The 15,138-nt window shown below is 42.5% G+C and overlaps 1 protein-coding gene across 25 annotated transcripts in view; it reads right to left on the reverse strand.

Moving 5' to 3' along the window:
• Positions 1–8,376, reverse strand: part of MRTFB (myocardin related transcription factor B) — a 259,095-nt gene extending 250,719 nt beyond the window's left edge. For 13 of the 25 annotated variants that reach the window (XM_072609787.1, XM_072609699.1, XM_072609628.1 and 10 more), the window contains exons 1-2: positions 6,239–6,289; positions 668–729 (exon numbers count right to left, since the gene is read on the reverse strand). The gene's annotated coding sequence lies outside the window, so the exon portion shown is untranslated. Of the gene's footprint in view, positions 1–667; positions 730–2,896; positions 5,627–6,238; positions 6,297–6,588 lie in introns of those variants that run through there. The other 12 variants (XM_072609781.1, XM_072609689.1, XM_072609743.1 and 9 more) reach the window with 3 other exon arrangements.
• Between the last annotated feature and the right edge of the window lie 6,762 nt (positions 8,377–15,138).

Below are 15,138 nucleotides of genomic sequence, written 5' to 3' on the forward strand. Positions count from 1 at the left end.
ACTGATTGAAAAAACAAAAAAATATGTAACAGAGTTCTACATAAACATAGTTAGGATGGGTCTAGTCAAATGAGAACCATAGGTATGTTTTCAACAAAATAATATTTAACATAGAAAAACTATACAAATTAAAATGTTTTATGAAAAAACAATATTTTCTCTTATCTAGAATGCTGACCACTTAAAAGTGATTCTGAAGGAAGAATACTCTAGCCCATATACTAAAGCAGGCCTGCACACTCTGGGCCCACAGGTCGCCCAAAATCCTTTGGCAGGCTGCAAGTTGTCTAGGCAGAACCAAAGGCAAATCAGACAGGTGAAAAATTACCAAAAAGATGAATGGAGTTCTAAAGCCCTGATTTATATTTTGGCACTGCTGCACATCTTAAATATTAAGTGAAGAAAATACCAGAATTAAGCCCAAAATATGAAGGTCAACTTATTTCATTAACATAGCTTATTTATTGGCACAACCTCCAATTCTTTAAGATCACACTTTTAATGTTAAAACCAGTGTGTTAAGACATAAATCTTGTTGCTGTAAAACCTTCTAAACTACTCTTGCCGCCCCCACACACACAGACTGAGGATAAACTAGGTCAAAGAAAAAAATAAGAAACTTGAAATTTCTTTCATCTTTAATACTTATTTTAAAAGTATTTCTTACCTCAACAGGATTATTTAAAGTTTTTCTTCTGTTACATCCTCCTTAGCACATCTATTATGAACCTGAAAAAAGAATCATCATCAAAAGAACTGCAAATTAAAATCTGCAAAGTCTATTTTAAGGTAAGAAAAAGTCTTACTAATCATTCTTTTAACATTTGTGTAACTGAAGGAAGCTCAAAACAAAAGTTTTTCAAAGCAATTTTGCTATTTACATGCTCAGCAGTTCACAAAGCAACATGATTATCATTCTTTAAACATATAAGACACACCTTGAGTCAAATAAAATAATGCTAGTTAAAACATTAACTAGTTAAACATTGGTAAATTAGTAAAACATTAACTAGTTAAAACACGAAAGGTAAGTCAAACCACCAAATTGAAATTTTGACCCTATAACTAAGCTACCTCACAAAAATTATCATTCTCACACTTCTGATTTTTTTCAAAGATTCTTTTATAAATGACCATATATAATCCCTTGGTTATCAAATTGCCTATATGAGTGTATGTGTATACATGTATACATACACATATGTGTATGTATACATGCATGTATGTGTGCGTATGTGTATGTGTGTATTCCAGGAGTGGTAATTAGCCATTACTTTGCAAAATTCTTCATCTGTAAAGTGAAGGAGTTAGACTAAGTAACTCCTCAAGTCCCTTTCTGCTCTAACATATATGATTCTACTAAATACGTTTTATAAAGATTATATATATATGTATATATTTTTTAAATATATAAAATACAGATATAGATATAGATAGATAGATATCCATCCATCATGGCACAGTGGAGAGAGAATTGGCCTTGTAGCCAGGAAGACCTGGTTTCAAGTCTAGTTTACATTCTGTGACCCCACACAAGTCAAGCTGACGTCTCACTGCCCTAGGAAACTAAGATTGTAAATTGCAGAGAACCTGCTATCAATAGAGGGAGTTTCCTCATGGAGAGATCCTTAGATTAATGAAATCTGTCAACAGGCAACCACAACATCCCAAGACTTATGTGAAAACCAAGTTTATTACAAGAGAAATGAACATGCATGTGGAAACCAAAGAGTTCACAGTTCTTCCATAAGTTTTCATTCTTATGATAGTACAACAAAAGGAGGAGGGGAAAACAAAAAGGGGTATAGGAGGGTACAGGTGTGATAAAGGTAAGGAAAAGGATAAAATGACTCCCAACAGGAAGGCAATGGCAAAAGACCCATTCTTTCCTTTGGGAACCGCTAGATTACAAAGATAGAAGGGTCTTCTTATCTGCAAAGGATCCCAGCTGCACAAGTTTTTTGTCAGCCTGCTACAGACTAGCTGGTGCCTCTCCTTCCTCCCAAGGACACAGGGAATTCAACTAGGGGAGAAAGAACACCTTTGTCCTTGACACATTCAGGGTCTCCTGGCATGTTTTGGGTCCAGTATTTCTGGAAAATAAGACAACTCAAAAAGACAAGTTCAGGGGGCTCCTTAACAGCCTTTAACAAATCCTAGGTCTTTATAGCCCCTACCCAAATAGGGACTGAAAATCAGTTTTTAAACATGTCAGGGACTTCTCTGGAGCAAGTATGGTGTGTCACAGAGGCTGAGCGCTACTGCCCAAACCCTTCATTCTCCAGTTCCTTTATCTATTCCTCTCCTCATTGCCTCTGCTCACATTGTCTTCCATGACTTTATGAAGCCCTTCCCACTGGTTGGGGCTCCACTCCTAAATAACTATGTATTTAATGGTGAACAAACTGTACCACCCCAGTAGAATGGAAGGTCCTTGAGGGCAAAGACTATTTCACTACTGTATTTGTAACCCCAGCAAACAGCAGTGTCTGGTACAAAGTAGGTGCTTAATAAATGTTTACTGATTCTTCTGAATGAAACAGTCATAACAGCAATGAGTAGGTATTCTTCAGACTGCTAAGTCGCTCTACCTACTACTTACAATTTCTATCTCTAGATAAAAAGCTACATGGTAAGTTCTCTTATTTGAACATCACAGAAAGACAAAGTGACTTCTCAAACTCCAGTGGCTCCCTAATAATGTCTGGTGCCAAACACAAACTCCTGTTTTGCATTTAATGCCCTTAACAATCTGTCCCCAATACACCTTTTCAATCTCATTATATAATATTCCCCTTCTCGTAACTCCACCATCTTACTGCTCCTTACCCATGGCATTCCATTTCCGGCCTTTACACTGAATGGCCCTGACAACTGTATCACAATCCCATCTTACCTCTCTAATTTCCTTGAAGGATCATCTCAGACAATACGTTTTATGTGAATCTTTTCCCATCTACAAGTCATACTGCTTCACATTTGTCTTCATGTCTCCAGCACTGTGCCAAGTAGGTGCTTAATAAACGCTTAATGACTGATTCATTGTGTGGATGTAAAGGAACAGGATGCCATCTAGGAAAAATCATGCAGGTGCTCCAAAGATTACAAATTAGCTAAAATATAGAGCTATGGATTGACTAAGACAGATTCGAAAAGGCAGAGGTTGGGAGTACAGTTAAATAAATTTTCTTTCTGAATCTTTACATTAGCCTTTATGGAAAGAACTTTATTTGGTATCAACATTGATAATCTCTTCCTTAAATGGGTTAAGATCTCATTCACTGTACTTCATATTTGGTTGTAATTGTGGCTCTACCACTAATCTTAACTTTGATTTCCATCACCTGTACAACAGAGTAGGACTAGATTTTTAAATTTTGAAATTGAATCATTTGTACCTTCTTCCTCCTTCCAAACATATATCTTTCATTGTTGGTGGGTTTGGTGTTTTGGTACGGACAGGAATAGGAGTGGGGAAAATTACACTGTATAGCAAAAAGAGCCTATTAAAAGAAGTAGCATTAAGTAAAGGAACATCTAGCAATTTGGGTTTAGGATAGATGTAAAATTCATTAAAATTATTTACAAGCAGTACTAGAATAAAAATGAAAACAAAAGCTGAAGCACCTACACAGGCTTACTGACTGCAAAAAAGACCACAAAACCTCCTGTAGATTATGTGCTTCAGACAGCACAAAACACCTGGTTCTTAGTGCGCTGGAAAGAATGTTTGGAAGAATTTGGTTCAAATTCTGGCTCTGCCACTTACTAGTTCTATGTCCTTGGGCAAACCACCTAATGTTTCCAGGACTAAATTTCCTCATCTGCAAGTTAGGTCCAAGAAGCTGATCTTTAAAGTCCCTTCCAGCTCTAAATCTATGACCTATGATTTTCATTTAAAGAAAAGGAAAAAGGAACTGTGGATCACTTAATACAAGTTTTGAAAATAGTCTACAAAAGATAAGACTGTATCCTTCTAAGAATGTATACATCTGTTAATGTCCTGGAGGTCTCTGGATTTTTGAAACTGAAAAAAAATTCACTCATTTACTAGTTTCACTTCAAAACATATTAGCCACATGTTTCTTCCATGAAGTTACTAAGTATTTTATTTTCTTCTGAACATTTTGCAAAATGGTTCATACATCTATCTACAAACAATGAAAACAACAGTCTAACAGCTATAAGGAAGAAAAATGCTACAGGAAATCTTCAAAACATTGAGATCTATTTCATGTGCCATAGTCTGTAAATATTACATACCTACATAAAGCAAATGTATTTTGGGCAGTTTCTCTTCTACATACCTAGATATACTCACTGCAATGTTTTACAGACTACACAAAGATTACTATCAAAGTTTAGAAAGTTAACTATCTCCCAGCTTGATGTCTGATCCTATCCCTTTATCTTTGCTGTGATTACTTTCACAAAATTATGATTTGATTAATGTTGAAACTGGCATAAGTAGAGTAGTAATATGACACTAATGCCCTCCCTTCCTCTAACCTAATAGTACTGGCTAGGTAGAAGTAATGGAAATAAATGACTCTCAACTTCAATTACTTTCCAACTCAAATGTATTCAATTTGTCTTTACACTACTTAAAATACATTGACAACAACATAGATTTTAAGAAGTATCAAGGCAAGGAACAATAAACAAACACCTTCAAGCAAGCAGCAACTTACGTTTCAAAAACAGAAATTTTCCAAATTAGATTTAAATATTTAAATTGTATAAATATCATTATCATCGGATGAACATTTAATTTTACCTTTTAATTTTTTCACATCAACAAAACCAGGAAAGATGTAAAAACTTTCATTTATTATATTCACTAGGACACAATTTTTAAAATAAGCAATTGCATGAATTTGGATTTTAACACGACAATTTAAATTTTATATTCTGGTTCTTTCCTAGCTTGATCTCCAATCACTTAAGTGTCAAAATACTTAACATAATTAACAAAGGGTTTCCACCAAGCCAAATTCTACAGGAGATAGCTTTCCAGGCTCTATGGTAGATACCAGTAAATATTCTACCAGTGCACAAAAGTACATTGCCTTTTCTAAGTCTGTCCTACGAAGGCAACAGAAAAGGATTCTATAAAAAACTTTTTAATATTTATGTGAGTCTTTTCCTTATGGAGACTTACAAAAAAAAAAAATTCTTAGGAACGCCAGTTCAATTCTCCCTAACAAAAAGGTAACATAAAATTTGGGTAAAGATTATTCAAAAGATAGGAAAAAAGCTGGGAATTTTTCCAAACGAATTCCAGGGGCTTCTGTAGAATCCCACTTTCCCCTCCTCCAAGTTCCAGCCATCCAAATCACCAACAGTGCCTTCCAGGCGGGTCCATTCCTACTTAATCCCTCAGTAGGTGCCCCCTGCACGGCGGGGCGGGGCAGGGGGAGGTAAGACGGCCGAGGCTGGGGTGGTTTCAGCTGGACTTCCCAGGGCCCAGATCACATAAAGAGGCCGCTTTCAGAGCTGGTGGCCGGCGGAGGAGACGTCAGCTACCTGTGAGCCAGCACCCCGGACCTGACCCCGGGCAGCCCAGCCAAGTCTGCCCCAGCGCGGCCCACAAGTTACCAGAAATGACGGTGCTAGCGCCGGGTCCGGGCCGGCCTCGGGGCCCGAGGTCCCACCCCGACCCGAACACCCGGGGGGTCCCACAGAAGGCCAGGGTGCGGGTGTAGCTGTGTGCTTGTAGCTGCAAAGGCACGCGCACACAAATGCACACAAACGTGCCGAGGAGCGGCCAACCTGCACGGGCGGAGGGCTTCCTCACCAAGGAGTCCCCGAGCCAAGTCCGACTCTCCGACGAGAGTACGGCGCTTTGGGTCATCTACCAGGAAAGTTGGGGACCCTCACCGAGGTGGGACGGGGCGCCTGCCCCGCCTCGGGGGCCCCCACTCCCGACGGACGGGGTGTCGGCGGCCCCGGGGCACCGAGGGGGGAGGGGCAGGGCGGGGGGAGGCCCGGTCCGCGGGACGCGAGAGGAGGGCGAACGCCGGGGGGCCGCGCCCCCGCCCGTGGGGCCCGCAGGCGCTGAGGGCGGCAGGGAAGGAGGGGGGACCCGAGTGGGGGCGGAGGGCGGCCCCGCCACGAGGGAAGCGGGGTGATGGTGCTCCCCGCACGCCCACGCCTACACCGCCCCCCCCCGCGCCCCTCCCGCGCCGCGTCGCTCGCCCCCCTCCCCAGCCCTTCGCCGCCGCCGCCTCCAACTCACCTCCCCGGCCACCCCCGGCCGACGCCGCCGTCGCCGCCGCGGGATCTCGCGAGACTTCCCCCCCTCCTCCCTCCGCTCCCTCCCGGGTCTCCCATCGCCCCCCTCCCCCCTCGCCGAGGCGTCCCGGGCCTGGTGGGCGGCGCCCGAGGCCTCGCACCGCCTGCGGTCCTCCACCGCGCACGGCCCACGGGGCAGAGTCCACGCACCGTCCCCCCCCACGCAATTTCCCCTTCCCATAACCATTCCTCTCCTCCCCCCCAGAGTTCTGACTCCACGACCTCCCTCTTCCTGGTCTGCATCGCAGTGACCGCAGGTCATCACCGTCCTCCCCACCCTCGTCCCCAACTCACCCGGGAAAGTGGCAGCGCAGGTGCACGCGGCGTGGGGCTCGCCCGCCCCCTTTCACCGCTTGCCCCGCCCTTTGGGAGGGCGGAGGCAGCTGCGTGGGGGCGGGAGGTGCGTGGAGGAGAACGCGGGATTCCCGGAGAGGATGAGAAGGTGTGATCACCTGTGCCGGGTCCCACCCGCGAGCTTCTCAGCCCGGACCACGCGGACCCGAAAAAAATGCCAGGCTCCACGGGGAATGGAGCATTTCCTACAACTCCCTAAAAATGCGATGCTGAGAAGACTCTGCCAGCCTCCCTGGGAGACCGTCAAAGACGAGAAGGTTGAGAAGTCCTGCCCCACGGACCCGAGGGACGGATAAATGGGATCCTGATGGAGCTGTGGACACGCTTCCCACCTCACCCTTTACAAAGGACGCTCATCGAACACGCAGGGGTTTTAACCTTGATTTAAAGCCTGAATTTCGTGCGGAGGGCTTTCTCCCTCATTGCCTTCCATACAGAAGATCTCTTCCATTCCCCTGTCTCAGAACCAGACCGCCCCTAAAACACCTGAACCCAACAGATAGGAGTCTTCTCGTCACCTGTGGCAGGAATTAGCCCTTTCCACGCAAGCCGGACTGCTTAGCGCTGTGTGCCCGAGGTCACCCAAAAGAACGGAACGTTCTAAAGAAGTAAAGTCTGCCTTTGCGCCGAGAATGTAGACCGCAGGTGTAGACCCCACCCCGCGGCCAGAATGTTCTTTTAGTTTTGAGATGTTCTTGTAATCAATGCTATTACCAAAATGTTCATCATAGATTTATAATTTAATTCAATTTAAGGAGCATTAAATACCTACTCTAGGTACAGTACTGGGCTAGATACTGGCATAGATATAAATCTTACAGGACATTAACTTCATGAAGTTTACAGTATGATCAGTACACAGATAATTACAATGCAAAATATGCATAGTAAATGCATTAGAGAGGTGCAAAATAAAGGGGTTGTGAGGTTAAAGGGACCAAAAAAGAAAAAGGAAAACATTAACTGAAGGAATCAGGAAAGACTTTATGGAGGTGACAAATTCATTTGGATAGGAATTCAACAAACAAAAAGATGATTGGAAGATATTCCAGGTACAGGGAAAATGCAAACAAAGGCAGGAAAGCTGGGCAGTGCTTCTTAAAACTGTGGGTCCCAACCCCATATGGGGTCACATAATTGGATGTGGGGGTCACGAAAAATTTGGTAATGGAAAGTGGTTTCTGAGTGTGCAATGACCAAAAATTAATTTACAATCAAACAGGTAATGAATCCAAGATGTCACCACATCCTTGGTTCTAAACATATTGTATAAACACTTTTCCATGTCACACCACATAGTGTCAACAAATGCTATCAGAAACACTTCCTTTCCTATTCAAGACTATTGTGTGTTATGAATTGCGGTGTTTTCACTGCACATACAAAATCATTGAATGAATTTTGGCTTGGGATTAGGACAGACTTTCCAACAATTTCTGAAATGTACTTCTGCCATTTTGTACTACATATTTATGGGAAACAGCACTCTCAGCATTGACAGTTATAAAATCAAAATATGAATCAACTCTGAAAAAATGTTGAAGAGGCTCTGTCCTAGTATCAAATATTCCTCGAAGCTTTAATTCTTTATGTAAAATAAACAAGTATGTTCATCTCATTATTTATAATAAATAAAATTGTATGTATACCAAAGAATTATTTTAAAATAAATTTCTTTATCATTTATTATCAGTAATTGTTTGATTTGCATACCTATTTTATATACCTGTAAAATTTTCTCGAGGATAGAAGGTTTAGGGAACGGGAAAAGTTTAAGAAGCCCTAGCCTGTGTCAGTCCACTCTGTATCTGCCATTCTGCCTGGTTTCAACTCTATAGGAATGAAATGCCCCTTCCAGGCTAAACTCATCTACTCTAATCTCATCACCATGTGGCTAAATCAAACCTTGACTGACACCTCCTCCTTTAGCATCTTTCCCCAACTCCTCCCAATGCCATTTTAAAAGGCTATACAAGTTTTCTTCAGGTATCTGAAAGGTTATTACATAGAAGAGAGATGCAGCTTGTTCTGCTTGGCCCCAGAAAGCAGAACCAGGAATAAAGGGTAGAATTTGCAATGATATAAATTTAGATTCCAGATAAGGAAAAACTGCCCTGCAAAAGTAAAATGGGAGATAATGTCATTGAAAGGCTTTAAACAAAAATGGATGAGCACTTGTCTGATGCATTGCAAAATGGAGATTTGTTTAGATGCTAGCTGGACTAGATGACCACTATGGTCCCTTCCAACTCTGAAATTTCTGTGAAATAAACTTCATTGTCTATGGGATTTAACTATACAAGGACCCTTAGAGGTCATGTTGTTCTCTAGAGGTACAGTGGATAGAGCACTGCCCTTGGAATCAGGAGTTCTCAGACACTTACTAGCACTGTGGCCCTGGGCAAATAGCCTAACCTTTCTCAGCCTCAGTTTCCTCATCTGTAAAATGGAAATTAAAATAGTACCTAAAAACAGTACTCTAAAAATAGAGTTGTTGTCAGGATCAAATGAATTAACATAGGTAGCACACCTTAAAATACTATAGAAAACTAGCTATTATTACTAGTCTCTCATTTTAATGGCAAAAACTACATTTCCCTCATTTTAATGGCAAAGCATATTTAAAACTATACTGTCTACTTCCCAATCCAACTCTCTTTCCCTTCTAAGGCATCCTCTCCTCCCGATCACGCTGATCCCTGAGAAAAAGCACCTCTGTTCAAGTGTTGGTATGCTGTAGTGACTGAACCCTGTGAAAAAAAAATTCATGATGTTGTGGTAGTTTGCACTTTAAAGAACATTCTTTATACTGCCTACCACACAATGTTGATATGAAGTAAATGCTCTTACTACATGACCTTCCTGGCATCCATTACCATGGAGAGCAGTTCCCTACTCTCATCAGTGTGTTCGTCCTTCATTGTCCAAGAAAACCATGCCATCAGAGAAGTAATGACATGACTTGTACTTGACTTTGTTTTGAGTGAGGGAGGGCTGTGCAGGTCACCAACCTCACTTCCCCTTCAGAGCCATCTGAATCCAGTGACCAGATATTCATCAGAATGACTGGAGATGATCCAGGATGAGGCAATTGGGGTTAAGTGACTTGCCCAAGGTCACACAGATAGTGAGTGTCAAGTGTCTGAGCAACTGAAAAGCCAGATATCAGCTGGTACTTTCTCTGCCCTGTGACTAGCAAATTCCCATCTCCTACTTCCATAATGCTTATAATTCAGATTTCTCATCATTCTCCCTATCAGATCCTTCTCCACAAACTGCTTTAATCTACCCCATCTTCTAAAAACTTCTACTTGACCCCTTCCCTGACCATTAACTATCAACCTAAATTTCCCCCCCCCTCTCCCTACCTACTTTCAATCTAAATTCCTGGAAAGAGTTGCAGACTGGCTTACTTGATGTTGTCCATGCAAAGCATTCCATTTTCCATCTCATAGAGTTAGTACAAGCTGTCCCCTATGCCTGGAATGCATTCCCTCCTCCCTTCTACCTTATGAAATCTTTAGCTTCCTTCAAAACTCAGCTCAAATACCATCGTCTATAAGAAAGCCTATCATGATCCCATTAGTTACTAGTTCCTTCAACCAATTTCTTTGTATGTACTTTCCATACAGCTCTAATCCCTTCTTTCTCCTTACAACTTCCACATTAGTTCAGTATATAATCACCTTTTGCCCAGATTCTTGCAATGGCCGCCTAATTTTTCTCCATGCCTCAGATCTCTTCCAAATGCATTTTACTTTTTGTCCTTCCAGGTTTTCATTTTTGATTTCTTGAAATATAGCTCTGAAAAGACTGGTTTTAAAAAAAAAAAAATGTGTTTTAAATAGAGCTATTTGATTCCACCTTAAAACCCAAATCACTCAGACTTTCTTTGAATGGCCAATAATACCTCAACCCAAGCTTACATGACTTATTGTCTTTTTGATGGCTTAGAATAAGTGTAAATAGCTACTGTTTTCTGTGGTCCTAAACTACAAGTGTCTTCCCTGCCCAGACTGATATTTTTATAATGGTAAATTAAGCCATCTTTTGTCCAAAACAGAAATCTTTCCTAATGAACCACCCCTCCTCCAAATTAACCTATTGAGAGGAGGAGATACTCAGTGACCCAGTTTTATAAGCTCAGTTATCTCTTAATTAGCCATCTCCCTCACCTTCCATATCCAATTAGTTGCCATCCTTTTGATCCCACATGCCCAAAAAAAGAGTGTGTGTGGCTCTTCTGCTTATATTTACCCCTAATAGGTACAATGTCTCATGCCTAATTTGGTTTTTATAAAAAAGTCTTTAGCCCCTCTAACTTACCCTCTAAAAATTAGGGAGAAAAAAGAACAAATATCTAAAATGATTTTTTAAAGCAAAAATGTCATTAAAAAAGAAACAAACAATATTGGATTAACACCCACATCAACATTCCATCTACCAGTTGTTAATTGATCCAATCATTTTGGAGAGCAATTTGGAACTATGCCCAAAGGGCTATAAAAATGTATATACCCTTTGACCTAGCAATACCACTTTTAAGGTTGTATCCCAAAGAGATCATACAAATAGGTAAAGGATCTGATGGGGTTCAGACTCTGGGAACTTCCTTGAATTCTTCTTGAATCTCCCCACTTAACCTGGCTTTTCATACTCAAATCTGTGGCCATTTTCTGTTACCTCTTAATTGCCCCACCTGCTTACCACTCAAACCCTCCATTTTCTGGTATCTCCTGATTGCCTCCAGCTGTTTCCAACTCTTGACCAGTCTTGACTCCTCAAGACCCTCCTTAAACCCCTCCTCCCATCACCCTAGACTATCAGACCACCCCAGATCCCTCCTATAGTCTTTTCTGTATTTAGTTCCATCTCACCTCCATGAAGGTGCTCAGATTCGATCCAGCTCAGACTCTGTCTAGCTGAGATTCTATCTGATTTGCTTGTGAATACAAGCTCCTTAAGAGCCAACCCAAAATGGAGAATCTTTAATAAACTTTGTCTTTCTTTAGCTTTAAGAAGGCTTGAGTCAAATTCATTCAAGCAGAACCCGGATTGTCGGTATTTTGGGGTCCCCAGCACCCATAAACCTCATTATTTATGGTTCCCTGACTGGAAAGAGCTGTATCTCAAATTCCTCTGCTAAGACTGGAAGGTATGTAAGCCTCCCCCTCTCCCTATCCCCTTCTCGCTCTCCAAACACCTTGGAAGCAGATTTTCAGACCTGGCTTCAGGTCTCAGTATTGGGCAAATTCTCTGGATTTCCTAGGTGCTAGGGAATCAGGAAAAACTCAGCTACTTTTTAGCGTGTGCCTAAGTCTCTGATTTTCCTGGGCGCTAGGGAGTTAGACTCAGGTTGTTGGTCCAGTGGCCGTGATTGAGGCAGCAGTCCTGGGTATACCCTCCAAAGCAAGTGTGCACAATTCTCTGAATTTCTTGGGTGCTAGGGAATCAGGGAAAACTCAGTTACTTTTTTTTTTTTGTCCTCTTGTTTTTTGTTTGTTTTTTTTTCTCAAGGCTTACTCCCACGTCCTCCTTTACAGAAAGAGGGACTTCAAGTCCCACGCCAAGTAATGGATCAATCCTCTTCAATTCCAAAGAATTCACTTTTGGGTTGTCTTTTACAAAATTGGAAAAAATTTAGCTTCTCTAAAGAACTTAAAAAGAAAAAGTTGGTATTCTTTTGCAACACACTTTGGCCTCAGTATCACCTGAAGGGCAATGAAGTGTGGCCCATGTTTGGGACCTTACAATGTAATACTCTTTTACAGTTAGAATTATATTGTCTCCAAAAGGAAAAATGGATAGAAATACCTTACATAATGGTCTTCGTCAAACTCTCTCAGGACCCCATTCTCAGAAAAGATTGTAAGATGCTTGTAGCCAGAGCCGCCCCACAAAAGGACAATGGAGGTGAATTGGACATTAGGATCTCGGCCTTACCTCCTCCCCTATCTCCATTCCCAACCCCCGCTCAGTTCCCAGCTATGAGTCCCTCTGTAGCCCCTCTCACTGGGGCAACAGTCACTCAGGCCTTAGGTCCCACTCCTACAGCAGTCTCTGGGGTATGTCCCCCTCTAACTCCTTTACCTCCTCAGTGCCACCTGATCTTTCTCCTTGCCAGCCAGATGCCCTGGCCTTGCAGCCCAAACCAGTTGAGTCAGCATTCCCCAGTCCCTCCCTCATGAAAACTGGGACTTCTTATCTCTCTAACCAAGCCCCTGCTCCCACAGGGCCTTCAAGGTTTTTTTCCCTTAAGGGAAGTGTATGCTCTGTATCTCATTCAGATTAAAGAGAAAGTGGGGAGATACTCAGAAGACCCCACTAGGTTTACTGAGGGTTTTAGGGGCATATCCCTACAATTTGAACTTTTTTGAAAGGATCTGCATATTCTTTTCTCTGCCTGTTGTGCCACTGAGGAGAAGGGGAGAATTTGGAAACATGCCCAAAAATTTGGGGATCATATGGCTAGCAATGATCCCCTAAAATACCCCCCAGGAACAGCTGCTGTCCCCACGAGTGACCCAGGATGGGATTATCAAAAGAGTGAGGATAGAGGAAAGAGAGACCTTATGGTAATTTGCCTGTTAGAAGGTCTAAAAACTGCATTTCAAAAACAAGTAAATTTTCAAAAAATTAGGGAAATTACTCAGCGAAAAGAAGAAAACTCTGCCCTTTTTCAAGACCGGCTAGTAGAAGCTATTAAAAAGCATACAAACTTGGATCCTGACTCCATAGAAAGGGCAGCAATCCTTAGCATGTATTTTATGAATCAGTCTGCTCCAGATAATAGAAGGAAACTGCAGAAATGGACAATGGGACCCCAACCACCTCAAGCTCAATTACTGGAGATGGCCTTTGGAGTCTTTAACAACAGAGGCCTCGTTGCAGCAGAGGAAAGAGAATGAAGAAGGGCCAGGGCTAGGGAGCATGCTCAATTCTTGGCTGCTGCCATGGCCAGGAAAAGACCTAGGGAGCACCCCTCTAGGGTACCCCCTTGGAGGAAGGCTGGCTACTTGGGCAGTGGGGAAACCTGCTTTCGATGCCACAAGGAGGATCACTGGTCCAAGTAGTACCCTTCCAGGGTACCCCCCATAAAGGGAGCCCCAGTAACTGATGCCTGTGAAACTGTGCCCATCTGACCAGGAGGGACATTGGAGGAAAGATTGTCCCTCAAGTTGGAAAAATGGTGGAGCAGCTCCCCAGTACCCTGTCCTTCAGTCTTCTCAAGACTCGGAATGACAGGAAAGCCTAGGTGCTGGTAATGTTCCCACTTTCTCCACCTCTCTCGCCAAGCCCTGGGCAAAAACGAAGGCTGAAGGTAAGGTTACTCACTTTAACATGGCTAAGTTCTCTGCTTTAACCAGTTACTCTGGCCCTACCTGCCCCTTGACCCTTTGGGTCATAGGCATTGAAGGGAAACTAAAGAGTGTCTCCAGACATAGCCCCTCCCCAGCCTACTTGAGAATCTGTTGTTTAAACGCTCCTTCCTTATGCCCTCCTCTAGCCCTGCCCCCTTGCTGGAAAGGGACCTGATGGTGAAATTGGGGAGCCAATTTTCTCTAGTTAATCCACCCATCTCCTTTTCCCCTCTGTTCACTAAATCTCCCCATGTTCACTTGAGAGTGTGGGAGACAGTCAAGCCAATTGTTTGGGATCTGGGAATTCCAGGGCAAGCTACTTCTGCCACCCCAGCTGTTAGCCTCCCAGACCCTAAAGTGCTCCCCCATCTCAGCCAGTATCTGATTAAGCCTGAGACCTGGGAAGGACTACAACCTTTCACTGAAAAATTCCTAAAGTATAGAATCCTTGTCCCTTGTTCATCTCCATGCAACACTGCAATCCTTCCCACAAAAAAGCCTAATGGAGAATACTCACAATTTATTTTTGCTTTTGAAGGTACTTTTCCTAGGGAATCAAATCCGTATCAGCTAACATGGACAGTCTTGCCCCAAAGCTTTAGAGATAACCCTCATGTATTTGGCCAGGCTTTGGGAAGGGATTTAAGGCACCTGAAACTAGCAGGCAGTGGCTTAATTCAGTATGTGCATGATATTCTTATTTGTAACCCCATCCAAGCAGGTTCTTTGGCTGCTGCCACAGAAGCCCTTACTTTCTTAGGCATTCGAGGCTATGGGGTCTCTTTGAACAAAGTCCAGATGGCATGCCAGTCCATAAAATATCTGGGCCATGAACTCACACCTACCTCTCTCTCCTTAACCTCTGAGAGAAGAAGGACAATCTTGTCTATCCCTGTTCCAGCCTCTAAGAACTTCTATACTTAGGAATTAAGGGGGAAATTTTGTCCTTGTATCATATAAATAACTTAAGAAATGTCTACTAATAGGTTACCTTTCATTCTATAATATACCTCTCATTAAAACTTAAAAGAAAAAACAATCTAGAAAGACTAATATGAACTGATGCTGAGTGAGGGGAGAAGAACCAGGAAAGTCTTGTACATGGTTACAGGTACATCGTTCGATGACT

Source organism: Notamacropus eugenii, chromosome 1 (assembly GCF_028372415.1).
Source record: "Notamacropus eugenii isolate mMacEug1 chromosome 1, mMacEug1.pri_v2, whole genome shotgun sequence".
Classification (NCBI taxonomy): domain Eukaryota; kingdom Metazoa; phylum Chordata; class Mammalia; order Diprotodontia; family Macropodidae; genus Notamacropus; species Notamacropus eugenii.